General features: G+C 36.2%; 1 non-coding gene across 1 annotated transcript; it reads right to left on the bottom strand.

Annotated features, from left to right (window-relative positions):
- Positions 1 to 13,140: 13,140 nt before the first annotated feature.
- On the bottom strand, positions 13,141 to 13,246 carry LOC128279623 (small nucleolar RNA R71). The gene has a single exon (XR_008269822.1). It is a non-coding gene; the product is annotated as a small nucleolar RNA R71 (small nucleolar RNA).
- Between the last annotated feature and the right edge of the window lie 12,523 nt (positions 13,247 to 25,769).

Here is a 25,769-nt window from a genome sequence, read left to right as displayed (position 1 = left end):
CATGGATTGATGATCTGTTTGACCAACTGAAAGAGGCCACAGTATTTTTGAAGATAGATTTGAGATCAGGCTACTATCAGTTGCGAGTTAAAGATTCTTATGTACCGAGGACTGCTTTCAGAACGAGGTACGAACACTATGAATTTTTGGTTATGCCTTTCGGACTCACTAATGCACCTGTTGTTTTCATGGATTCGATGAATCGGATCTTCAGACCGTATCTGGACCAGTTTTTGGTTGTATTTATAGATGACATTTTAATCTACTCTTGTGATGAAGCTGAACATGCCGAACATCTGAGACTTGTGTTGCAGACCTTGCGAGATAAGCAGTTGTATGCAAAATTCAGTAAATGCGAGTTCTAGTTAAGTGAAGTCAGTTTTCTGGGTCATGTAGTATCAACATCGGGTATTCGGGTTGATCCGAGCAAAATTTCAGCTATACTGGATTGGAAACCTCCGAAGAATGTTTCTGAAGTCCGAAGCTTTTTGGGACTTACTGGTTATTATAGACGATTCGTGAAAGGTTTCTCTATGATTGCAGCACCGATGACAAAGCTATTGCGAAAATATGTTAAGTTCGAGTGGTCAAAGAAGTGCCAGAAAAGCTTCGATCAGTTGAAAGCCCTTTTGACAGAAGCTCCAATGCTAGTTTAGCCGGAATTGGGTAAAGAATTTGTTATTTATAGTGATGCATCGTTAAATGGTTTGGGTTGTGTTCTGATGCAGGAAGGCAGAGTGATAGCTTATGCCTCGAGACAGTTAAGGCCACATGAAAAGAATTATCCGACACACGACTTGGAATTGGCAGCCATTGTGTTTGCGTTGAAAATTTGGCGTCACTATCTGTTTGGTGAGAAATGTCATGTTTATTCTGATCATAAAAGCCTGAAATACTTGATGACTCAAAAAGATCTGAATTTGAGACAACGCCGATGGTTAGAACTGCTAAAAGACTATAAGCTTGTGATTATTAGAACTGCTAAAAGACTATGAGCTTGTGATTGACTATCACCCGGGAAAGGCTAATGTTGTTGCTGATGCTTTAAGCCGAAAATCACTGTTTGCTTTGCGTGCAATGAATACGCATTTGGCTATGTCTGATGATGGTTCGATAGTGGCTGAATTGAAAGCTAGACCGTTGTTTGTTCAAAAAATATGTAATACCCAGAAAGTTGATAATGAATTGGTTGTGAAGCGAGCTCAGTGGGTGACGGATGCTGATTTAGAGTTCAGAGTTGATGCTGATGAGTATTTGAGGTTTAGAGACCGAATATGCATCCCTAGGAATTCAGAACTGATTCAGGTGATTTTGAATGAAGCTCAAAGCAGTCAGTTATCTGTTCACCCAGGTAGTACAAAGATGTATAATAATCTGAAACAACTCTATTGGTGGCCTAGCATGAAACGAGACATCTCTGACTTTGTTGCAAGATGTTTAGTCTGTCAACAAGTTAAAGCCAAGCATCAGGTACCTTCAGGGTTACTTCAGCCGATCATGATACCTGAGTGGAAATGGGATAGAGTTAGGATGGATTTTGTATCTGGTTTACTGTTGACACCGAGCAAGAAAGATACAATCTGGGTTGTTGTTGATAGATTGACCAAATCGGCTCATTTTGTCCTGATACGTACAGACTACTCACTTGATAAGCTGGCTGAATTGTATGTTTCTTAGATTGTGAGACTACATGGTGTGCCTATAACTATTGTTCCAGATAGAGATCCGAGATTTACATCGCGGTTTTGGAAGAAATTGCAAGATGCACTAGGTACAAAATTACATTTCATTACTGCTTTCCATCCGCAAACAGATGGCCAATCTGAACGAATCATACAGATACTTGAGGATATGTTGAGATGTTGCATTCTCGAGTTCGAAAGTACGTGGGAACGATACTTGCCTCTGATTGAATTTGCGTACAATAAGAGCTATCAATCGAGTATCAAAATGGCACCTTATGAAGCTTTGTATGGTCGAAAATGTTGTACGCCATTGTACTGGACTAAGCTCAGTGCAAATAAGATATACGGGGTTGACTTGATTAGAGAAACTGAACAGAAAGTGAAAGTGATCCGTGAAAGTTTGAAAGTAGCGTCAGATCGTTAGAAATATTACGCGGACTTGAAACATAAAGATATAGAGTTTCAAATTGGAGATAAAGTTTTCTTGAAAGTCTCACCGTGGAAGAAAATACTCAAATCCGGTCGTAAAGGCAAATTGAGTCCGAGATTTATTGGGTCGTATGAGGTAATAGAGCGTATTGGACTAGTTGCTTACAGATTAATGTTGCCACCTAAGTTAGAAAAGATCCACACTGTATTCCACGTTTCAATGCTTCGGAGGTATCGATCTGATCCTTCTCATGTGATCAGTCCGTCTGAGATTGAAATTCAGCCTAATATGACCTACGAAGAAGAATCGATTCGTATTTTGACTCGTGAGACTAAAAAGTTACGGAATAAAAAGATCTCGATCTCGTTAGTTAAAGTATTATGGCATAAGTATGAGTTGAGGAAGCAACATGGGAGCCAGAAGATACAATGAAAGAACGTTATCCAAACCTATTCACTGGTAAGATTTTCAGGGATGAAAATCCCTAAGGGGGGGAGAGTTGTAACAGCCCGATTTAGACCCTAATCGAAACGGTGGTTTCGGGACCACGAATCCTTGTCATAAAAATATTTAAAAATTATTTTCTATGTTTATTTTGTGTGAATTTATATCTGTGAAATTTTCGTGATTTAATTTTGTCGTTTAGGTGTCCGATTAAATAAAAGGACTTAATCGCGTAAATTGAAAAGTGGGTAGTTTATTTTGTAAAGGGATTATTTGTTAATGGCTTTCCAAGTGGGGGTATTTATGGTAAAATTATCCCATTATATATATGATGTTGGACGATAGTGGATGATTTTATAATATACTAACTAAAGTTAAAAAGAAAGAAAAAAAAAGGTAACATAATAATAAGTTAATGTATGTTATTACATTATAAAATAAAAAGCCATATCCATGTTATTTCTTCATCCTTGCACCGAAACTAAAAAAAAGAAAAAAGAAAGAAAACAAAGTAGGGTTCGGCCTTATTCAAGCTAGATTAAGGTAAGTGTTCAGCTCGGTTATTGATAATTTTTACGTTTTTGATATCGTTTCGAGTACTACAAAACCCATGCTTAAATTTTTTTATTTTGATGAATATTTTGAGTTGCGCCATTGTTGATAGCTTGTGATTTTTGTGGTTTGATGATGAAAAATGAAAGATATGTTTTAGCTTAACATATTTTGTATTGGAATTTTTGATAATTTTGAGTAATAAGGACTTAATTGCAAAAATAATAATTTGAGGGTCTAAAATGTGAAATTAATGAAATATATGAAATGAAAGATATGTTTTAGCTTAACATATTTTGTATTGGAATTTTTGATAATTTTGAGTAATTAGGACTTAATTGCAAAAATAATAATTTGAGGGACTGAAATGTGAAATTAATGAAATATATGGACTCGTATGGTAATGGGTAAGACTCGGCTAAACATGGGTAATTGGAAATTTTGTGTATTTTGTGTTTTGTGCAATAGGGACTAATTGTAAAAATTATAAATGTTAGGGGTAAAATGGTAATTTGCCTATTTATGTGTTTTTGGACTAAATTGAATGAAAATATGTTTGAATGAGCTTAATTTGAATATTTTTAGATCAAGAACTAAAGAAATTGGATTTGGATCGGGGAAAAACGAAAGTTGTCGACTAATCGCCCGATTCCGTTTTGTATCATCTGAGGTAAGTTTATAAGCAAATAGACGTGTTTATTAGTAGATTAATGTTATAATTATATGCTGTTATGGAATGTTAGAATTTAATTGTGCTATGGCCGAATATGTATAAATGTGGCTACCACACTTTTTAGTTCAATTCGACCGAGATACGAAGTCCAAAAGCCCGTATGAACCTTAAGAATAGTTAGGATACATATGTCATGACAAAGGATTCCGATATATGTGTGCGAGTAAGACCATGGCATCGATATGTGGTTCCGATTCGTGTTTATGAGTAAGACCCTGTTTGGGACAGTGGCATCGATATGTGGCTACATGTAAGACCACGTCTGGAACGTTGGCAGTGTACGACTTGTGTAATTATCTGAGTGCCCTCTCCAATTCTAAATGGTTCATCAGGCAAAGGTAAATTGTGATCGGATATGTAAAACAAGTTAAATCTCAGGTAAGAATTTATTTGATATTTACATGAGATAAGGTAAGTAAATATTAAGATTTGATATTTACATGAGATAAGGTAAGTAAATATTAAGAATATTTGTTGTAAATATTGTGCAGTGCAAATAAAGAATATATGTGTATGTGGTATATGTATTTGACTTGTGAATGTATAAATCGTGTACTATAGAAATGTTTCTTAGGTATGTGCACTTATGATTTAGTATATTCGGCTTTATATCTGATTCTTATAAGTGATGTTATTTTTGATTCTTACGTTTAAATATGTGGGTAATTGGATGCATAGTTTATTAAGATTAATTGTTTGGAAGTGGATAAAAAATATGTTAAATAGCCTTGTGAATATTCGGCTTAAATAGGAAATTGTTGATAAAAGTGTTTTAAATATGAAAATGTAATTCAAGATCAAGTATGGTAATGATAATGTTAAATGTTAGTTAGAAAAAAAAATGGACAATATTAATGAGTTATTTTTTTGCTTATAATTTACTAAGCTTCAATAGCTTACTTTATGTCTTATATGTGTTTTCATTTTATAGATTTTGAATTCAAGCTATTAGCTCAGGGACTGTCAGCCAAGTTCATCACACTATCTACTACTTTGGTACCTAATAAGCTAAACTCGAATTATGGCATGTATAGGCTGGTTTTGTAGTTGGTTATTTTGGAAATATGGTTGTATAAAAGCCATGCGAAAATGGCTTAATTTAATGTTTGCATTTATATATTTTTCTTAATATTTAAGTATACCTTAGTTATAATGCTACGTTCTGTATTTACATGGTAGTTGTGGTAAATAACATATATGCTTGAAGTGGATAATGACTACTAAAAATATTTGTGCTTAGTTTGACTAAGGTTATATATGAGTATAATGTTGGCGAATAAAGTATTTGACCAGTTCCATGTGATGTGTGTTTGGGAATTTGTTGGTGCTTCGTGTATTGCTTATGCATACATCCAGGTTTGTGACATATCAATCAAGGTACAAGACATGTTCCTGTTCATTGACATATTAGTTGATTTGGATATAGTATATATTTTTGTAATTGAATGAACGTTGGTCTACATGTCCTGGTTGTACGGTAGTGGAAATGCATAAATTAATTTCCTTTAGTGTTGGAGAAAATAGGCATGATAATTGAGATGGTTTGATATATATTATTTAAATTAAATACTTGCAAGATAAATGATAGAGTTGAGATGAATGTTAAATCGAGTATAATTTATATTGATTGATAGATATTATAAACAGGTACTTTGTTGTAATTATATTCGATCACCATGACGTAACATTCAATAAAGTCATAGAGATTAGTTTTATGAATGAGCCATTATATGATTATAGCATGTATAAATATTGGACTATTAAAAAATATAAAAATGTGACTCATGTGGTTGTTCTTCATAGATACTATGTAATAATTTTGTTAGTTACTTGTATATATTTATAAAGATAGTAATTTGTATAATATACCGATATTTGATTTTTTTAAGTATTAATTTAATAGCCAATGTATATATACTTATGCATTATATTAATTAGATGTTCATTAGAGTTTATATTTTATCCTTATTATATAGGCATAAGCTAAATATTTTCGATGATATATTATATTTTATTGCTTATAAGTGATATAACTGCATAAACATGAGATGTGAAATGTTTTCAAAATTTAAGAGTTGTGTTAGTTTATGAAATAAATTTGACCGATCTTCGGAATTTATTCATGTATATATATATATATATAACTGTTCGGAATTGTGTTATCATTCTGTAATGTCTTATGACCCTATTCTGACGAGGATACGGGTTAGGAGTGTTACAGTGATGACTTCCATTTGAATTCTTATGGCACTTGTATCTATCCATAAATTACATGTACATCAAATGAATGTTAAAATGACTTTTTTGAATGGTGATCTCAAAAAAGAAGTCTACATGGAGAAACCAAAAGGCTTTGTGTTTCCTAGGAATGAACATAAGGTGTGTAAGTTGTTAAAGTCATTATATGGTTTAAAATAAGCACCTAAACAGTGGCATGAGAAATTTGACTCAGTTATCTTTTCATATGATTTTTAAATAATGGTGCAGATTATTGTATTAACACTAAATTCACCGATAGGTACAGTGCAATTATTTGTCTCTATGTAGACGATTTGTTGATTTTTGGGACGAACATGGAAGATATTCACGAGACCAAAGAGTATCTAGCCCCAAATTTTAAGATGGAGGATTTCAACGAGGTAGATAAAATACTAAGTATAACGGTGCAAAAGCATGAAAGGGGCTTTGCACTGAGCCAATCTCATTATATCGAGAGAGTACTGGAAAACTTCAAACACTTGAATATCAAGGACTCAAACACTCTATACGATTCGAGCTTCAAGTTAAATGAGAATAATGGTAGGGCTATAGCGCAACTTGTGTACGTCAATGCAATTGGAAGTTTATTGTATACAATGCATTGCACTAGACACGATATCACATTTGTTGTGTGCAAATTGATGAGATTTACAAATTGTCCTAGTACAGATCATTAGAAAGAAATTTGTAGGATTTTTGGTTATCATAAGAAAAAAAATTGGGATTATTCTATAGTGATTATCCCGCGGTACTAGAAAGTTACTTGGATGCAAGTTGGATTACAAGTTTAAGTTACAATAAGTCAACATCGAGATGGATTTTTATGATCAGAAGTGGAGCCACTAGTTGGGCCTCCAAGAAATAAACTTTCATCTCGCATTCAACTATGGAGGCTAAATTTATAGCCTTGGTGGCTACTGACAAGGAAGAAAAATGACTAAGAGATCTCTTGCTAGATATAAAGTTGTGGCCACAATGTAGGTTCACCATTTCCGTATCTTGTGATAGTGAATCCACCATGTATCTAGCGTACAATAAGGTGTACAATGGAAAGTCTAGACATATACTTTTGAGACATGAGTATGTGAGACAATTGATTAGGGACAATGTGATAACTATTACATATGTTTAGTCAATTGACATTTTAGCAGATCCATTAACAAAAGGTTTGCCAAGGGATTTGGTAAGAGTGCGACCACTAAAATGGGATTATAATAATTCTAATCGCGTCATTGATAATGGAAACCCTACATTGTTTTAGCTAAAAATTAGTTTCGAGGTTCAAAGGGTAATAATAAATTATTGAATGACAACATGCACTAAGAACTAGAATTTAGTATTTATGTTTTACGACGATGAGTTTTACTCTTAATGAATGGACATTAATTGTCATGAAATCCACCTATATGGACATGAAGTGATGCTGCTTCAACGAGATTTCTTTATGGTTTTCTCTCGTACATGTTCATGAAATGGGATGAGCACAAGGCAATAACGGTGTTAAAAGATATAAACTCTTAGTCTAATACTTTACAGTTATGTGTGAAATTTTTTCGATATTGACTTTTAGAGTGATGGTTCAAGAGACTAGCAACCATTCACTTTGTTGATACTTTGAGAGTTTGCACTAAAGGAAGGTTCAATCGGCGAACTCCCTTCTTTATGCATAATCATTGTGTAGAGGTGTAGATGAACAGAACGTTCGATGAACTGTTCATGAACCATTCGTATAATGTTCATTTATGTTTGTTTATTAAGCTATATAAACAAGTATGAACAAAATTTTTATGTTCGTTTAATAAATGACTAAACACGAACAGAGGTGTGTTTGATTCGTTTATGTTCATGAGTAAGCTCATTTATGAGCTATTTTATGAATTATTTATTAATGATATTTTATTATAAAATATTAAAATAATATCTCTCTATTTCTATATTTAAATTTCAACTCATTAATCTAGGAAATATATATTATATTTGCAATCACTATTGATAATTTGACAAAACAAGTTATGGGTAGTGTGCTCTAAATGTTTTATTCTATTGAAATAAACAATAATATAAAACTTAAAAGTAATGAAAGAAAAACTAAAAATATAATTTAAAAAAGCCTTAGCTGTCATACACTTTCTTTCTTTATGACTAAAAATTAAAATTAAAGTACTCTTTCTTTTTCCTATATCTTTTGGCACGGTGCATTTTGATTTTTTTTTTTTAATTTTGTATGAATCTTTTTCCTTTTTACTTTACTTTCTCTCTCGGCCAAAGATAAGAAAGTGAGAAGTCAAGATTGATTCAACTTAATTTCATCTTCAACTCTAGAATTTGTTGCATCTCTTATAGATTTCATCGTTCAACTTCATCAATCATCACAAATACTTGATTTTTATTTCCGAACAGTATGCAAAATAGTTTTCTTTTCCTTTTTTGTTTCATATGTTAGCAATATGCATATCCTCCTAAGATTCGACTATTTCTAACAGTCTCTCAAAAATTTATGTTTGGGGAGGTCGCAAAGAGTTCTGGGGAGACATTTTTAGAACTTTATTTGTGGTACACCATTATCTTTTATCTTGTTTAGTCAATTTACTATAGTATAAATTAATATTGAGACCTTTCAAGTTGGAATTATAATTTTGTAACTATTATTTTTCTATTATTATATTCAAATTTAGCTTTATGAGATTGCTTGTTTAGCCTATGTGTATTATTCCTTGTATATAGCTTGTTTATTAGATTTGTAGTTATCCATTAATAATGATTTAAGTTTTAATTTTTAGGTATGTCTTATAACTCAAAACAAGGTCATTATTCCTATTCGTGAATTGATTCTTCATCACTGATGGTTGTCATTGAAGGAAATGAAATTTCCAATGATCGAGATACTTGTCATGAAAGACCAAACTGTAACATCCCGAATTAGGGTCTAATCGAAATAGTGGTTTCGAGACCTAAAAATCTTTGAGACCTACAAATCCGAAATAAAAATGATTATTTTATGATTATTTGATGGTCCATGATATGATTGCATGCTTGTGTGAAATTTTCATGAATAAATTCTATGCCTAAGATGTCCAATTTGACTTTAGGGACTAAATTGAATAAGTTGCAAAACTTGTGTTCTAGAAGCTTTAAGCATGAAATTTCATTGGATTATTAATTAGAGCTCCTAAAATAACAATTAGACTAAATTCTAAAAATTTAGACAAAAATGGGCATGAATAAGAAAATTTTGAAAAAAAAGGCCTTAAGGGCATTTTTGTCATTTGGTAAATAAAAGGATAAAAGGGAAAATGAACTGAAAATCTTGTCCATCTTCAAGCCATATCCGAGTTTTACAAGGGTTCATAGCTAGGGTTTTCAACTTTTCAAGATTGATTATAAGTGCTCCCTAGCCCCGTTTTTTATGTTCTTTGCATTTTTAAAGTCCTTGAACTCCTACCATTATTTTGAGCTACATTTCATCCATGAAATTTGAATTATGTGTAACATGGTTGTATTTTGATGTTTGATGTGTGATAAACATCTTTTGCTAAGTGATTTTTAGTGAAAACACCTAAAAAGGACTTGTTTGTAAAAGATGTAAAAATGAGTAGTAGAAAGGTGAAATAAAGAAAAATATGTGATGATATGAGATAGAATATGAATTGGCTAGACTTGGATAACCATGAAATTGCATGCATTTCATTTTATGAGCCTAAGGACTAAAGTGTAAATAAGTGAAAAGTTAGGGGTAAAAAGCTAATTTTACCAAAGTATATGTTATGAGTCTATATGAGTAATGTGTGTATTGAGAAAGTTAAATTTGGCATTATAGATCAAGAAAAACGTGATTCGAGTATTGATCAGAGGAAAAATAAGGTTTACGAGGATTAGGCTCGTTTCTATCATTTTTGTACCGAGGTAAGTTCATTTGCAAATAATGCAACATATACCATACTTTAAATGCTTTAATATTGCATGTATGGTAAGTACATACATATTTAATGTGATGTTGTATCATGTGTTTATTGCCTAAATTGTATCATGAATTATGCTTTGATTTCTTCATCAATATGTAATTTGGTGCTATGAGCATTGAAATCGATGTTACGAGGAAGTTCTACAGAAATATCGTATCGAAGAAACCCGTTTGAACTTTAGGAATATTTAGGATACAAGTGACATGTCACTAGGAATTATGTAATTTGAACTCATTGAGTTGTGTTTGAGTTTATGATATATGTGACATCCGAACTCATTGAGTTGTGGTCTGAGTTTGTGATATGTATGGCACATGTTTTGGCGTCCGGGTATTGGTCTCGTATATGCTATTAATGGCGAGGTAGTCTGACATGTGTTGCAGATACCTGATAGCCTGTATGAGTAGTCCCGTGAGTAGCTCGTAAGTGAGCAACATGTGATCTAAGATATGGAGTAGCATTGGCTCCATACGAGGCATTTAGGTGCAAGTTTCTGATGTGTCCGATAGTATTCCAAGTGTTCAGCGGGTAATTCAAGAGAAGTTCAATGAGCAATCTTAATGACTGCATTAAGACAAGAAAGTAAGTTATTATGTGCAAGTGGCACAGGTATGTACATCGAACTCATGTCAATGGCATGAAATATGATGAGTTTGTGGTAAGAACATGTATATATATATGAGAAATAAGTTCAAGAGATTTGATAAAATGCAAGGCTATGTTCGTTGTGTTAAATGCATGATTTATGTTTGTTAAGTTGCATTTTATTTGCATGTGAACTTACTAAGCTTTATGCTTACCCCCTTTCCTTTTCCTTTCTTATAGTTTCGCCAAGCTAACTCGGGGATCGGAGAACATTTAAAACTCGATCACACTATCAATCGAACATTTGGGTATAGCTAGCCTTATCATTTTGAGTATGGCATTGATAAACGTCAAATTATACATATCTATACCCCAAATACTTAGCATAGTTATGGATGTTTATTACTAGATTTGTGGATTTTGGTGCTCTTAATCCGGTTATTTCATGTTTGGTACTCAGGAGAGCACCAAGAGTCAAAAGGAGCCAAAAACGAGCTAAAAAGGGACAAAATGGACCAAATTGAGAAGATGACATGGCCTAAGCCTTGCCACACGACCATCTCATATGCCCGTGGCCTTTGGGGGTGTCGACCAAGGTTTTCATGATTCACACGGCTTGGCTATTGAGCCCACACGGCCGTGTACAATTTAACGGATCGAACACAGCCTGGTAATCACGTCACACGGCCGTGGCACACGAGCGTGTCCCTTTTTCAAAGAGTTGTATTTTACACGGAAAAGGGTATTTAGGTAGGAAGAAAGCCAATCCAAAGCCTATATAAACACCCTAAGTGTGACCCAGAAGGAGGCCGCTCTTTCTAGAACTTTTCTGGAATACAGAACCACACGCTGGGAATTACTTGAAGGAAGCCAGACGATCCATCTCAAAAGCCGGAGCTACTCCGAGGCTGGAGATCTCTCTTAGAATTCCTTCAGGGGTTTTAGAGTTTTCTTTATGTTTTGTTATTTTCATACTTTTAAGATGTACTCTTATTATATTATGAACTAAACCCCTTAGATACCTAAGGGGGATAAAACCTATGATGGATCTTGTTATTATTATCTGAACTGTATGATAAATACTTGATTTGTTCTTAATTATGTGTTCTTAATGCTTGAGTTAATATTTCGGGTATTAATTCATGATTTGATGTGCTTATGCAGAGGAGGAATATACCCTGCCTAAGAGTAGATTTGGCATAATTAAGCAGAGTTGATTGAATGCCTAGAAATAGGGTTATGAGATTTTACCAAATTAGGGTGAAACCTAATAAGGGGATCCATAGATCGAGTTAATGCAACCCTAGAGTGTTAATTAGAGAAAAGTCATGGTTATTCAATCTAGGGATTAGATGTTATTAGTCTTGAATAGGGATAATAACTTAACTTAAGGATCTCTATAGAACAAGTCAAGTGAATAAATCGTCCGGTTCAGAGTCAGATAACAAGTGAAATCTAGGTGGATTCCTCCTTGGGTGTCGTCTTTATCAATTGCTTTTCTTCAAGTCTTTTTCAAATTTTCTCTTTGCTTTAATTAAATTAGTTAATTAGTTTAGATAATTAGTTTAATAAACAAACCCTTTTATTTCTAGGTTAGATAATAAAAAGATAGTTATTACTAGTACTTTTGGTTCCCTTGGGTACGATATCCCGGTCTTGCCATTACTATACTATTGTTCAATAAGTGCGCTTGTCTTTTCGTCGTGATAATAGTTAGTCTAGGTTTGATCTTCATTATAAATATTTATTACTTGTTACGAATCACGCGATCAAGTTTTTGGCGCCGTTGCCGGGGAACTGAAATATTAGGAGCACTAAATTTTTATTACTTTAGGCATTTATTTTTCTTGCAATTTTATTTTATTGTATTATTTATTAATTTACTTTTTCTCTCTCTTGGCAGGTTTTTATAGTTTATGACTAGAAAAAACCCATCAGGACCATTACTTTTTGACGAAGAAATCGATCGTACAATTTGCAAAAATCAAAGAGAAATAAGGCGTAGTTTATGATACACGGAGAACGAGCAAGAAGACGATACTCAAACCCCAACCAAAAAGATGGCCAAAAATCCAGGCGATCAGCTGCCTCTTACAATTGCAGCTAATCAAAATCCTGCTCCACGTTCTATGTATGACTATGCTAAACCTTCTTGAACAGGAGCTGAGTCTAGTATAGTTAGACCTGCTATTGCTGCGAATAATTTCGAACTAAAGCCTAACACAATTAAGATGATACAGCGGTTTGTTCAGTTTGATGGTTTGCAGGATGAGGATCCCAACACGCACTTGGTGAATTTTCTTGAATTTTGTGATACATTCAAAATCAATGGTGTTTCTGATGATGCTATTCATCTTCGGTTATTTCCCTTTTCACTGAGAAACAAAGCTAAACAGTGGTTGAACTCGTTACCACGAGGGTCTATCACTACTTGGGAACAAATGACCGGGAAATTTTTACTAAAATATTTTCTGCCAGCTAAAACGGCTAAATTACATAATGACATCTCTTCTTTTGTGCAGTTAGATTTAGAAACACTTTACGATGCATGGGAGAGATACAAAGACTTACTGAGAAGGTGCCCTCACCATGGGTTACTACTTTGGCTGCAAGTTCAAATGTTCTACAATGGTGTGAATCCCTCGACAAGACAAATGATTGACGCAGCCGCTGGCGGAACCATCAACAATAAAACACCGGAAGGTGCCTATGAATTTATAGAGGAGATGTCACTGAATAACTATCAGTGGAAAGTTATGAGGACAAAGCTAACAAAAATAGCCGGCGTTTATAACATTGACTCAGTTACTATGCGGTCAAATCAGGTAGAACTTCTCAATAAAAAGATTGATAGTTTTCTTGGTTCTATACAGGTACATCCAGTAATGAGGTGTGACTCAAGCGGAGGAGGTGTGCAAACAGAATACCAATCCTTCAATCCTACAACTGAAGAAGAACAAGTCAACTATATGGGTAATAATAACTTTAGATCTCAAAATAACCCATACAGTAATACCTATAATGCAGGTTGAAGGAACCACCCAAATTTCTCTTGGGGTGGTCAAGGGAATCAAAAGCCACAAAATCCTCAGGGTTTTCAACAGCCACCTTATCAACAAGAGAAGAAACCAAATCTTGAAGAGATGCTTTCTAAATTCATCTCGGTGTCAGAAACCCGTTTCCAAAATACCGAGACAGCACTTGAGAATCAACAAGCATTGATCCAAGGACTCGAAACTCAGATAGGCCAGTTGTCCAAACTAATCTCTGAACGACCACAAGGTAGCCTACCTAGTAATACTGAACCTAATCTGAGGGAACACCTCAATGCAATTAGTGCCCAAGAAAAGAATGATTCATTACACCTGAGCTAGAACTACAGCAAGACAACGCGATGAACAAAGGACGAGAAGAGGTAAAAAATAATGATCCCAAACATGTAAGTACAAATCATGAACCTCGTGTGCCATATCTTAAAGAAATTACATATTAACTTACCCTTTATTGAAGTTCTTTCGCAGATGCCCAACTCAGCAAAATTCTTAAAGGAACTTCTGAGCAATAAAAGGAAATTAGACACTACATCGCATATGGAATTCAATGCAGTCTGCTCAGCTATTCTAAAGAATGAGCTACCTAACAAATTAAAAGATCCAGGGAGTTTTACAATTCCTTGTTTAATTGGTAGTCTATCTGTGAATAATGTTTTAGCTGATCTAGGAGCAAGTATAAATGTTATGCCGTATAAAATGTTTAAAAGACTAGGTCTCGGTAAACCCAAACAGACTAGGATGATCATACAATTGGCTGACAAAACAGTTAGATTTCCTAAGGGTATTATTGAAGACGTTCTCGTTAAAATTGATAAATTTATGTACCCAGTAGACTTCGTTGTCTTAGATATGGATGAAGATAACGAGGTACCTTTAATTTTAGGACGACCATTTTTAGAAACTGCCAGAACCATTATTAATGTAGGCACAGGAGAGCTAACACTTCGATGTGTGACGACGCAAAGAACACTCCAAGCACACGACTCAGTCAAAACCTCTAAGACTCAAGCTAATGCTATAAAACCTGTCAATGATAAAACTAATATTCAATCTTCCTTGCAGGAACTTCTTCGAACCAAGACAATAGAGACAGTGCACTGCTATCACGAAGAGAACAAAGACGTCCATGACGAACGAAGACTACGAATAGAGGAGCTAGACGAATGGCGAGAACACAAATCGAGAACACATGATAAATCGAAACTACGCAAAAACAAGCCCGATACCTCTCCTAATAAACTTAAGGTTGGCGATACAGTCTTACTAGATGCCGTTGATCCTCACATTGTCACTACCATACCAAATGAGGAAATCTCTCTTATGGTACTCAGTATTTTCCCATTTGGTACGGTTGAGGTGATTTATCCTAAGTTTGGCACTTTTAAGGTAAACAACACCCGTTTAAAACCTTATTTTAAAATTGACAACAAGAATGAGGAGTATGAACTCCTCGAACCATCATGATCATTCAACGGAGAGGTAAGTCAAGCTTAGACTATAAATAAGCGCTTCTTGAGAGGTAACCCGAGCATTTACATATTTTGATTTCTTTATTTTTAACTTCTTACACTTCGAATTAATTAACTTAGTCTTTGAATTGCACAGCTTTTCAGCACACACGGCCAGGCACACGGGCATGCCTAAAGCCGTGGCCAAATAGAGGAAGAAACACGGCCGTGCGATACGGCTGTGTTAAAGCAAGACATGATTTCCCTAAAACATGGAGTGCGATAAATCCCTACGACCGTACGACATGGCCGTGGGTGAACTTGATAGAAGACCACGAGTGTGGGAATGAAAACCCACGGGCGTGCCAGGGACAAGGCTTGATTCTGTTTCTTCGACACAAGCGTGCGACACGCCCGTGCCATTCAGCCGTATACAACAATACACGGGCGTGCTACCATAAAACTCGGGCGTGGGAAAAGCGAACAAAGCTAGGCACGGCCGTGCGATATGGCCGTGTTTGACACACGCCCAAGACACACGGGCGTGGGACAGTAGTCGGGCACGACCTAAATTGAAAAATTCAAAAAACACTGTTCATCTTCCCTATATAAACAAACCACTGTTCATCTTCTCCCCCCTTTCAAAACCCTAGCCGAAAACTCCTCTTCCCTACTCCTTAATCCTTATTCTGGCCACCATTCCCAAAATTCTCACTTCCCCAACCCTCAAACCACCCTGAAATCCATTCCCCTTGCATTAATCCCCACTTTCCCCTCTCTATACCCTTCATTTTTCCCACCACACGGCTTCCTCTCCGCGTCACACGCCCGTGCGCTGCCATACAGCAGCCTTTGGTTCACTTTCTCAACTTTATTTTTTTTCAATTTTGGTTGCTACATTAGATTATACATGTTTTACATAGATATTGTATTATTTTGCTTTAGACAAGTTAGGAATTCGATTTAGAATTTTCTATATTTGAATTATTTAAGCCACTAAATAGCATATACTAGTTTTAGACCTCTTGCTTAACTACTGATGTATCTTGGATTCTATCAATGTTCATATATTTTCAGGTACATTATGTCATCATCAAGAGGAAATAAGGCCGCAGTCCCACCCTCAAAGAGACGTAAGGGACCGGGTTCTTCCTCAGTGCGTGCTATAGCCGAAGTTCAGCACCCGTTCCTTGAATTTCTGAAAGCTTCGCAGGAGGAGCTATTTCAGATATTATGCGCACGACCTATCACCACAGGTTGCTGCATCGACTGGGATGCCGTAGAGCAAGTCCAGCTCGCTGATGCCATCCACGTCCTCTTGTCCACAGACCTATAGGAACGGTTTTTCGCTATTAGCGAGCCCACTTATTTAGAGCTGACTTTAGAATTATGCTCTACTTTTCATTTACAGGTGGTGATTACGAACAATGACGACTCAGGCACCATTCACTTTCGATTAGGCGGTCTAGTTCGTGTGATGAGTGTCCTAGAGTTTGGAGTTGCTCTGGGACTTTACACCAATGAGTTTATGGAGGAGGAGGACATGAATACACTACCACGCAATATCCACATCTCCCCCTCCTTGTGCTGGAAGGCTTTGGTACCACTCTCTCCCACCTACGACCCCAGCCGCTCGAAGGCCTCAGCTCTCCCCCCTTCCTTATGATATCTCCATGCCATATTGGCACACACCTTGATCAGGAGGAGAGAGAGCATTGGCGTCGTCACCACCCACGACGCCTACTATTTATGGTGCATAGCGAATGCACACGTGACCGACTTAGCATACTTCATTACTTTCGCCATTCACCACCAGACCGAGCGACATAGGAAGGGAGTGATCTCCATCGGCCCTTATGTGACGCGCCTTGCCAGACACTTCGGCCTCCTCAACACTGCGGCCCAGTCATCAGTGCTTACCCTGATAGGTCAGATGTCCCCACAAGGCATCACGACTATGTTACACATGAGGATGATGAAGCGTCAATATGGGACCGATTCTCCTCAGTACCGTATTTTGCATGCCATTGACGAGGAGGATCTTAAGGACATCCCTGATGATGTTCCCCCACAGCATGAGGAGCCTTCCACCGCGCCAGCTAGGGAACAACCAGTTCATGCGGCTGTTTCATTGGCACATCTTTCCGACTGACTCGCCCATTTCAAGCAGTATTGCACTACGCAGTTCGAGATGATTCACGAGCGAGATTGGTAACGGGGCCGACAGATGGACGATATGCAGGCCATGATATAGCAACTGTGCCAGCACTTCCACATCGGCACTCCAGCACCACCACCTGAGGGCCCCACCGACGAGGATTATTGAATCCTCCTATTTTTTTATTCTTATTTTTATTTTATTTTATTTTATTTTATTTTTATTTTTCTTTTGATTTTTATTTTCATTTCAATTTTATTTTATTTTGAAAAATATATCTATATTAGTAAATTTTACTTTTTCATTTACTGGTATTTCTAACAAGTAATTCCACTATGCTCTCTTCCACACCAACTCTTAATAAGCTCTTCATGATTCTACAAACTTCCAAGCAAAGCTGCTAGGAATATTTTACGGAATGAGGAAACAAACAGGAAACAATACCTCAAGAGTGCCATGTTCAACGACCCAATTTCTTCATCTAGCCAAGAACAATGGCAACTACCACTTTCCCCGAACACTCCATCCTCAGAATCAAGCTCTGCATCCATATAACAGGGAGTTTCACTTCCCTTCCTCTTATGATTTTCTTTATTCTGAATAATCTATCTTTGTACATTGAGGGCAATGTACATCTTAAGAGTGGGGGGTGAACATGAAACCTAACTTTTTGCATTATTCTCAAATCCCTGAATTTGGTCTTGTGCTTAAGTGATTTTTTCATAATATTGATAGAATGAATTCTGATTGACCTATAATTATTGTTGATATGTTGTGAATTAGACCAAGGGAATTATGCATGATTATTTGATTATAGGACCTTATAGAATCGAGCATGATAAGTTGATATTTTGAGAATTAAAATTTTTTTAGATTATTTTTCTAAATTGAGGTATTATCTTGAAATCTTAAGTATACAGGAATGACATCAAAAACCCAAATTTTTGGTGAGATTTTTGAGCCTTTTGAGCATATAGCTTTCTTTCTTGCTCACTTCTTTTGTGGTTTGAGTGTGTCAACATTGAACTGTTATTCTAGAACTTGCTTCGATTATACATGTCAAGATCACACGTATGATTCGATATACTGAGATGATAAAGGCACTTAGAATTTAACCCATTTACTCCATAAAAAACCTTCCCACATAATTAAACCTTTAGTGAAACCCCTTGAGCCTACTAACCCTTCTTCATTGATTAACCCTCATCATTAACCCATTAACCCATTATTGTTGAAATCCTCCTACTTAATTTGACCCTTTTTATCGAGATTGAATTTAATATTGTTACCTTGCTATGTTCACCTTTTTTTTTACTAAATCATGAAGTATGATTCCTATATTGTATCGACTTGATTTGTAATTAAAAAAAAAACTCAGTATTATATTTCTCAGCAAGCTAAAGTTGTCATGAACTCATGTAAAATAGTTCTAGATATTTTTTTGTGGTTCAGCAATTAAGTTTTTGATAGTGGGGTAATATATTGAAATTATCTCGATTATAACCTTTGTCTCTTCAACTTGTATCCATACCTATAACCTAAACTCCGTTACAACCATGAAAGACCTTTTGATTAGTGTATCATATCATTTACAAGTGGTGGAGATTTGATTTTCATGCAAGCCTATGGTAATAACTTTTCATGTTAGACAATCGAGTGCTTAATCTTGAACCTTAAACACTTTGAGTGATTTGAGTGAATCTTTAGTGCAGATGTCATCTCTTGTATATTTAGGATTGTTTGAAGATTTTAATGCCCCTATAGTTGAATTCTCACTGTATGATTTTCTGTGGAATAACTTGTAACATTATCAGTAATGATTATGTGATTGAGAGGAATGAATTCTAGCAGAAAATGAGAATTTTGCTTGAGGACAAGTAAATGCTTAAGTGTGGGGGTATTTGATAAACGCCAAATTATACATATCTATACCCCAAATACTTAGCATATTTATGGATGTTTATTACTAGATTTGTGGATTTTGGTGCTCTTAATCCTGTTATTTCATGTTTTGTACTCAGGAGAGCACCAAGAGTTGAAAGAAGCCAAAAACGAGCTAAAAAGGGACAAAATGGACCAAATCGAGAAGATGACACGGCCTAAGCCTTGCCACACGAGCATCTCACACGCCCGTAGCCTTCAGGGGTGTCGACCAAGGTTTTCACGATTCACACGGCCTGGCCATTGAGCCCATACGGTCGTGTGCAATTTAACGGATCGAACACGGCCTGGTAATCACGTCACATGGCCGTGGCACACAGGCGTGTCCCTTTTTCAAAAAGTTGTACTTTACACGGAAAAGGGTACTTAGGGAGGAAGAAAGCCAATCCAAAGCCTATATAAACACCCTAAGTGTGACCTAGAAGGAGGTCGCTCTTTCTAGAACTTTTCTATAATACAGAACCACATGCCGGGAATTACTTGAAGGAAGCCAGACGATCCATCTCAAAAGCCGGAGCTACTCCAAGACTGAAGATCTCTCTCAAAATTCCTTCAAGGGTTTTAGAGTTTTCTTTATGTTTTGTTATTTTCATACTTTTGAGATGTACTTATATTCTATTATGAACTAAACCCCTTAGATACCTAAGGGGGATAAAACCTATGATGGATCTTGTTATTATTATCTGAACTGTATGATAAATACTCGATTTGTTCTTAATTATGTGTTCTTAATGCTTGAGTTAATATTTGGGGTATTAATTCATGGTTTGATGTGCATATGCAGAGGAGGAATAGACCCTGCCTAAGAGTAGATTAGGCATAATTAAGCGGCGTTGATCGAACTCCTAAAAATAGGGTTACGAGATTTTACCGAATTAGGGTGAAACCTAATAAGGGGATCTATAGATCGAGTTAATACAACCCTAGAGTGTTAATTAGAGAAAAGTCTCGGTTATTCAATCTAGGGATTAGACGTTATTAGTCTTGAATAGGGATAATAACTTAATTTAGGGATCTCTACGGAACAATTCAAGTGAATAAATCGTCCGGTTCAAAGTCAGATAACAAGTGAAATTTAGGTGGATTCCTCCTTGGGTGTCATCTTTATCAATTGCTTCTCTTCAAGTCTTTTTCCAAATTTTCTCTTTGCTTTAATTAAATTAGTTAATTAGTTTAGATAATTAGTTTAATAAACAAACCCTTTTATTTCTAGGTTAGATAATAAAAAGATAGTTATTACTAGTACTTTTGGCTCTCTTGGGTACAATATCCTGGTCTTGCCATTACTATACTATTGTTCGATAGGTGCGCTTGCCTTTTCGTCGTGATAATAGTTAGTCTAGGTTCGATCTTCATTATAAATATTTATTACCTGTTACGAGTCACGCGATCAGGCATGTATAGAGACTTGGTCTTTTTTTTATGTGTCATATTGATTAGCCAAATGTGTTGGCTTATGATGGTATCATGATTATTTTGTATATGGTCATGAGAGGTCACTCATATTGACTATTTTAGGTTGTAACCCTATTTATCAATGCATGCATGCAAATGTGTTAATGCTTTAATATGGTTATGGTTGATTGTAGTTGATGAGTGTGATGGATAGCATGTACGTTTGGTGAATGAGATATGGTTAATAAGTATGCAATAAATGTGGTGAAATGTGTAACTTGAAGGTAGATTGGTAAATATGATAAATAAACATGTCGAATGCCATATGAAAGTATGAAAATTTGAATGGGTGACTTGTTGAATTTGCTAAGTCATAGTTTAATCATGAATGTGAATGTTTGAGTAATCAAATGTGCCATGTTGCATCCCGTGAAGTGAGTGTAAATGTGTGAGTGTTTAAGGGTGGCAAATGGCTTTGAAAATAGCCTAGAAATTGTCCACACGCTTAAACACACGTACATGTGTCTTGGCTATGTGTGACACACGGTTTACCCCATGGGCGTGAGATCCAGCCGTGTGTCCCCTGCACCCTAATTATGCAAAATAGAATGCCCAGTAGTAAACACACGGGCCACGACACAGCTGTGTGTCTCAGTCGTGTGAAGGACATGGCCTTAGGACATGGGTATGTGCCCAGGCCGTGTGAAGTTTGCACTTAATTTTTGGAATTTAATTCGCCACATGGTCTAAGCACACGGGCGTGTGACTTGGCCATGTAACCTTATTTTGTTGATGACGTCATAGTCAGAGAATTAACGGGCTGAGGACACGAGTGTGTCCCGAGCCACACGAGCGTGTGACTCTACAAAAAAAAAAAAATTTTCTAAGTGTTTAAAAGGTTTCAAAAATTCTCAGTTTAGTTTTGAACCACTTCCGTTGTATGTTTCAGGTCTTATACACCCTTATAAGGGACAATATGCATGTGATTGAAAAGTTTTAAATTGAGATGAAATTTTATGACCCAATTTTATATGAATATTTATGTTTAAGTCCAGTAACGCTTCGAACCCTGTTTCGGCGTCAGATACGGGTAAGAGGTGTTATATTTAGTGGTATCAGAGCTACGATTTAGTCGATTCTCAGATGAACGTAACATGTGTACAAGTCTAACTATAAGACACTTGACAATTTAAAAATATGTTTTCATATAGTAAATGGATCCTGATAGAGCAGTGGCGAATGATGTTAAATGTAACGTGCCTGCTCCCGCTGAAGGAACAATGCCGTCTGATAGTAGACCCACAATTATTAGTAGAGGAGAAGGAGGCAGAGAAGCCTTTCTCCACATGATGGATGTCTGGTACACAATGTTCGTTCGAACGAACTTGAACACTCAACCTCATCCATCCCCTCCATATCCCCAACCCGTGCCTCAAGTGCCTCAAGGCATAGATTTTATAAGAGTTCATAGAACCCTAGTAGATAGAATTTGAAAGCAAGAAACCGAGGAATTTAGGGTCAATGCCGATGATGATCCCGAAAGAGTGAAATTGTGGCTAGAGAATTCCATCTGGGTATTCGATGAAGTGTCCTGCACACTTGATGAATTTCTAAAATGTGTTATTTCATTGTTGAGGGATGCGGTATATCATTGGTGGAAGACGCTAATTTCAGTGGTTCCGAGAGAAAAGGTCACATGAGAATTCTTTCAAGAAGAGTTCTAAATGAAATTCATCAATAAGCAATTCATCAATCAAAAGTGTAAGGAGTTTTTCGATTTGAAACAAGGTCGTATGTCAGTTGTTAAGTACGAAAGAGAGTTTGTCAGACTTAGCAAATATGCTAAGGAGTGTGTATCCTCCGAGGCTAAAATGTGTAAAAGGTTTGAAGACGGACTTAATGAAGACATAAGAGTGTTAATGGGTATTCTTGAGCTAAAGGAATTTGTTGTTCTCGTGGATCAAGGTTGTAAAGCTTAGGAGCTAACCAAGGAAAAGAGAAGAGCCGAAGTTGAGGCTAGAGATATAAGGAAGAGGCCAATGAGTAAGTCACTTCCATCCCAGTCTAAGAAATCCAGAGATATGTATTCTCGTTCTCATGTGTCGGTTGGGCATTCTTACAAAAATTGTAAGAAGCAAAATTCAAGTTTTAGATCTCAGGCTCCCTCTGTGGCTAGTATGGGAAATGATAGAGCTCCCAAACCCGAGTGCCAACAATATGGTAGAGGTCATTTTGGTAAGTGTAGGGTGAGCAATGGAGCTTGTTTTTGATATGGTTCTCAAAACCACTATATCAAGGAATGTCCTAAAATGGCCGAGAAAGAAAAATGTTAGATTACAAGGCCGGGTAGTACGGCTACAAAGGGAAGACATTCAAGAAATGTCGGTAATGAGGCTAGTAGTAAGAATGTAACAAGTGATACAACAGTGAGATCCAAGGCTAGAGCTCCGACTAGGGCCTATGTTATACATGCGCGTGAGGACGCATCTTCTCCGGACGTGATTACGGGTACTTTTTCTCTCTATGACACATCTGCTATTGCCTTGATTGACCATGGTTCTACTCATTCATATGTGTGAATGAAATTGTTATCTAGCATGAATATGTTAGTTGAGTCTACGGAATTTATGTTTAAAGTGTCAAACCCGTTAGGGAAGCATGTTTTAGTTGATAAGGTATGTAACAAATGTCCTTTGATGATTAGAGATCATTGTTTTCCAGTGACTTATTTTATTGACGTTCAATAAATTCGATGTTATATTGGGCATGGATTGGTTAACATTTCATGATGCTATAGTGAATTGTAGACAAAAATTTATTGAATTGAAATGTAAAAATGGTGAACTTTTCCATGTTGAATCAGATGAGTCAGATAAGTTGCCAATCTTGATTTCTTCTATGTTTGCTCAGAAATATATGAGAAAGGGATGTGAAGCTTATTTGGCTTATGTGATGACTACAAAAGAGTCTGAATTAAAGATTGAATCAGTGCCTATTGTATTTGAGTATCCGGATGTGTTCCCGGAAGAGCTACCTGGATTACCTTCGGTTAGGGAAGTTGAGTTTGGCATTGAGTTAGTCCCTGGTATAGCACCTATCTCGATTGCTCCATATAGAATGGCCCCGACTGAATTGAAAAAATTGAAGGCACAGTTGCAAGAATTGACCGACAATGGTTTTGTGAGATCGAGCTTTTCGCCATGGGGTGCTCCGGTATTATTCATGAAAAAGAAAGACAGATCCATAAGGTTATGTATAGATTACCGACAGCTCAATAAGGTAACAATTAAGAATAAGTATCCTTTGCCAAGGATTGATGACTTTTTTGGCTAATTGAAAGGAGTAACATGGTTTTCTAAAATAGACTTGAGGTTCAGTTACTACCAGCTGAGGTTGAAAGACTCAGATGTGCCGAAAACTGCTTTTTGAACAAGGTATGGTCATTGAATTTCTTGTCATGCCTTTTGGTTTAATAAATGCTCTTGCCGCATTTATGGACTTGATGAATTGTATTTTTCGACTGTATTTGGATAAATTTGTGGTTGTTTTTATTGATGACATATTGATATATTCTCGTGATGAATCCGAGCATGCTGAACACTTGAGAACTATTTTGCAAACTTTGAGAGACAAGCAGTTGTATGCTAAGTTTATTAAAAGCGAGTGTTGGCTTCGAGAAGTTAGATTCTTCAGCCACATTATTTCGGTTGATGGTATTAGAATAGACCCGAGTAAGATCTCGGCTATTGTTGAATGGAAACTGCCGAGGAATGTAACTGAGGTTAGAAGCTTTCTAGGCTTGGCCAGTTATTACAGATGATCGAGTGATTTCGTGATAGGTTTTAAATATTTATAATTAATTGTTCTTGAAACTAACTATTATCGCAATGTACGCAAGTGTACCTATCGAACAGTATTATAATTTTAGCAAGACCGAATTGTCGAACCCAAAGGAACTAAAAGTACTAGTAATGACTGTCTTTTTATTAGCTAGCCTAAGAATAATGGGGGTTTTGTTTTAGCTAAGTAATTATCTAAACTAAGAACTCACAGAGAATAGAATTGGGGAATTGCTTTTGGGAAAATCGATTGAATTAAGACAATACCTAAGGAAAAATCCACCTAGACTGTTCTTGTTATTCTGTCTCCGAATCGAACGATTTATTCATTTAACTTGTTCCGTAGAGATCCCTAAGTTATGTTATTATCCCTATTCAAGACTAATAATGTCTAATCCCTAGATTGAATAATTGATACCTTTCTCTAATTAACACCCTAGGGTTGCATTAACTCGATCTATGGATCCCCTTATTAGGTTTCACCCTAATCCGGCAAAATCTTGTCACCCTATGTCTAGGCGCGCAATCAACTTCGCTTAATTATGAAAAATGTACTCTTTAGACAGGGTCTATTCCTCCTCTGAATAAGAGCTTATCTTGAATCAGTATCCTGGGATATCAAAATAAGAATTAAGAACACATAATTAAGAACAAGTTAAACATTTATCAGACAATTCAGAAAATAATAACAAGATTTGTCTTAGGTTTCATTCCCCTTAGGTATTTAGGGAATTTAGTTCATAACTAAATAAGAGAACATCTTAGTAATAAAGAATACAAAACATAAAGAAAACCCAAAACTCCTGAAGGGGAATTGAGGAGAGATCTTCAGTCTTGATGATGAATCCGGCTTCTAAGATGAATTAATCGGCTTTCTTGGAGTAATTCCTTACTCCCTATTCTGTGTGTCCCCTTTTCTTCTCTTCTAGGGTGTATTTATAGCCTTTGGAATGCCTATGAGCCCTCAAAAGTGGCCTTTTCTAAATTGGACTCAACTTGGGTTCGGTAGGGACACGCCCGTGTGACATGCCCGTGCGCGTTTACTTCAGGCCATGTTCGAGCCTGTTTGAATGGCACGGGCGTGTGTTATACCCGTATGAGTCGTGCTTCAATTCTGCTAGATTGACACGGCCGTGTGGGCTGCCCGTGTGAGGAAGTCTAGGTCGTGTTGAGTTCGTACTTTGGACAATTTTCTCTGTTTTTGGCCTATTTCTCGTTCCTTTCGCTCTCCTATGCTCTCCTAAGTATAAAACATGAAATTAAAGCATTAGGAGCATCAAATTCA

Source organism: Gossypium arboreum, chromosome 8 (assembly GCF_025698485.1).
Source record: "Gossypium arboreum isolate Shixiya-1 chromosome 8, ASM2569848v2, whole genome shotgun sequence".
Taxonomy (NCBI): Eukaryota; Viridiplantae; Streptophyta; class Magnoliopsida; order Malvales; family Malvaceae; genus Gossypium; species Gossypium arboreum.
The sequence above is the reverse complement of the archived record's forward strand: the minus strand, read 5'-3'. Positions and strand labels throughout refer to the sequence as shown.